The sequence below is a fragment of the Gopherus flavomarginatus genome, chromosome 10, assembly GCF_025201925.1.
Source record: "Gopherus flavomarginatus isolate rGopFla2 chromosome 10, rGopFla2.mat.asm, whole genome shotgun sequence".
Taxonomy (NCBI): domain Eukaryota; kingdom Metazoa; phylum Chordata; order Testudines; family Testudinidae; genus Gopherus; species Gopherus flavomarginatus.
In genome coordinates, this window is record NC_066626.1 from 68,867,164 (window position 1) to 68,870,795 (window position 3,632).

The following is a 3,632-nucleotide window of genomic DNA, read 5'->3' on the forward strand; positions in this document are numbered from 1 at the left end:
CGCTGGGGAGGTACGGCATGGGTTGGCAGGGCTGGAGACAGAGGAGTGCGAGACTGGCTGGCTTCAGGCAGGGGTGTGTGGCAGGGGTTGGCTGGAGACAGGGTAGGGAGTGCGGGGCTGGTGCGGGCAGGACAGAAGGTGCAGGGCTGGTGCGGGAAGGGCAGGGAGTGTGGCAGGGGCTGGCTGGAGACGGGCTGACTGTGGGCAGGGGGTGCGGAGCTGGCTAGAGACAGGATGGGGGTGCAGGGCTGGCTGGAGACAGGGCAGGGAGTGCGGGACTGGCTGGAGACAGGGCCTGGCTGCGGGCAGGGGGTGCAGGGCTGGCTGGAGACAGGGCAGGGGGTGCAGGGTTGGCTGAAGATGGGCTGGCTGCGGGCTGGGGGTGCGGGGCTGGCTGGAGATGGGCTGGCTGCGGGCAGAGGGTGCAGGGTTGGCTGCAGACAGGGGTTGGCTGCAGGCAGGGCAAGGGGGCAGGCTGAGTTAGGGGAAATGGGAGAAGTGGGTGAGGGGAAGAAGGAGTGGGGATGGAATGTGGTGAGATAGGGCAGGGGATCTGGGAGTCAGGGGAGGGAGATAAGGGCAGGGGACAGTGAGGAGAGGAAGAGGAAGGAGATGGGGCAAGAGGCAGTGGGAAAGGAAGATGGGATAGAGAAGAGGATAGGGGAAACAGGGTGGGGGGAACGGGAGCGTGGCATGTGGCATCCCCACAACAGCAGCAGTAGGGGCTCCCCCAGTAAGCAGACCCATCAAACCCCTATCCTGATGAACCCTGCCCCCCTGCACTCGGACCCCCTGCATTCAGACTCTCACCCCACTAAGGCCTACTCCCCCAGCACCCAACCCCCCGCACTGAGCCCCTCACACCCAGACCCCTCCACACTTGGATCCTGCTGGGCTGAGCCTGTCTGCCCACACGTGGTGCACCTGGTGCAGAGGGGCAGGGCCCCAGGGTGTTTCTGGAGCAGGCCCAGCCCTTGCACTGTCACGGTTGGGTGCAGCCTCACGGCCGAGTCCCTGTCCCAAGGGGGCTGCTGGTGATTTTCCACCTCTGTGCAGCCAGTGGCCTCTGCGTCCCACTGCCATGCTGGAGCCTCCACATTTATTTATTGACAAATAAAATTTGCAGAATTTTTATCTATATTTTTTGTGTGCAGAATTTTTAATTTTGGGGGGCAGAATTCCCTCAGGAGTAAAAGCGCTAACCCAAGCTCTCAAAAAACCCCCCAGCCACCAATTAGTTTGATTCTTATTTTCAGCTCAACTATTTCATCCCTTCCTAATTGGGACTAAGAGGACTCTGTTGGCAAGATACTATTCTTAAAATCAGAATTTTGGACCAGAAGGTCAGGTGGCATATATTTATAGCCAGTGCTTAATTTGTAATGAAAGAGATACTGGGGCTCAAGCAATTTTTTTACATTCATAACTGATGTGCCAAGCCCAGAGGTACTGGAGCTATGAACTGCCAAGCCCAAAGGTGCCAGGGCTATGAACTGCCAAGCCCAGGGGTGCCGGGGCTCAGCCCGACAAGCCCTAGCACAAATTAAGCACTATATGTAGCGCCACTGAGGTCATGCTCTGTATAAGCTCATTGATTTCAGTAGTAATGTGTAAGGCAGAATTTGTAAAGACTTTCCCCTACCTTCACTTGGAAGACCAGAGAGACAGAACTCACAAGTATAGACACAACAGTCTAAATGTCGAAGGCTTTTTTTTTCTATCTAGGGTAACGGGGAGCTAGTATGGGAGCTTGTCAGAATGGGTCTCTGCTTCTACCAGTTCAAGTGATCATATTAACCCAGACAATACAATTGCATTGTTTTCTGATAACTGCATTGTTAGAACAGTTGACGGGAAGAAAACTGTTCCCATATATTCTGATGCCATTGAAACCTAGCTATACAATGGATACATAGTAGGACAGAAACAACAGCTGGACCAAGCCCTAGTCTTCCCAGCACATTTCACCTACAACTGGGAGATTTTAAAGATAGACAAGTTTTAAAGGTTGAAACAAAGGGTTAAACAACGAATTCTACATCTTTAACTAATATGGTGCTTTAGAATATATTGTGCAACCTTCATCCTGCAAAGCAGAATCAAATCTACAGTCCAGCCTTCAACAGAAAAAGAAATATGAAACATTTTATAATCATGAGCCCAGTGCAGTCACAATGGGGTGGAAGGAAGCCGTGTTATAAGCAGAAGGAATTATTGAGTATACCAAGGTGTCAGAAGCGCCAGGCACCCAGCCAAGGCAGGAGCAGAGTCTAGCTAGCATAGAAACAGGCACTGAAGCAGGGGTGACGACTAGCTGGAGCAGGAGCAGTCTGTCAGAATGTCAGGGTCCAGACCGGCCCGGAACAGATGCTGACCTGCTCCCTGACTAATCATGCTGATAGGCAATCAATGAGCTTCGCTGCACCACCTTAGAACTCACAGTGCCACAGCCCCGATGGCCTGCTGCTTTAACAGTCCTGCATATGATCCTGGGCCCCACAGCCATTCAGCGCATGATACCATGCCCTTTAGTTCTAGCATTTGGCTTCTGTATCTCCAGTAGTGACCCTCAGCTCAAGAGCATTTAGCTTCTGTCTCTCCAGTAGTGACCCTCCACCCACCTGGGACTCAGCTTTTATTGGTAGGATGAACTCTCGCCCTCACCATTAGGCCTGACGGCCCACAGCCTGGTTGGCAACACAGAACTACAAGGCTATGGGAATGATCCCAGCCAGGTAGTGAAACTGAGCAGACTGGAGAGACTATGTCCCTTAGGGGCCTATATACCTGCCGTGATCCTCACCTGTGGATTGGCTGAACTCTGGTTAAATGTCCTGGGACCTATCAGCAGACCTGCAGGTAATTGCCTCTGATGACTCATCACACTCTCTGGCTCAGGGATGACTGATTAGGTTTAAGCAAACTCAGTTTCAGAGGTAACTCACAGCTGGCTCATCACACAAGGTGGAAATCATCATCATCTCCTTTTTCCAGCCTCAAGGTTGGGTAGGGCCGAGGGTCTGAGAAGAGTCCATCTATGTCTGGTTTGAGCTGCCATTTGGAGCCTGTTGAGTAGTTGGCTGGGTGGTTTTATGCTCTGTGTTCTACCACTCTCTCCTTGGATGTCCACAGCCTCTCACTGTGCACTCTTCTATAGAGAACAATTTTAGTCAGTTGGTGTGGGGTCATTCTAGCAACACAGCCAATCCATTGTAATCGGTGCTCTTTAATGAATGTCATCAAGTGCTACAGATGTCACCATTTCCTAGTTTATCTAGCCTTATCCCTCCTAGGATACGACCCAGGCACCTCCTTTCAAATGTTTGCAGCTTTTGCTCCAGACGCTTTCTCAGTACCTTCAAGTAATGCACGTAGAATGAATGTTGTATATAATCTGGTTTTAGTTGTCATGGAACCAGAAAGGGGAGGGGAGGGGCGCGGAGAGCAGAATCCTTGCAAAATAACCATAGTAGTAATACTGCTATACAGGATATAGACAAACAGATCTGCTTCAAGAACAGTTGACTGATTGCCAAGTTCTGCTTTCGGATACATTCAGGAAGTTCCTGGTGGAGTCCATGAGAGTTGCCCATGTATATTTTAGGACAGAAGAAGCCCTGGACTGCACTTTG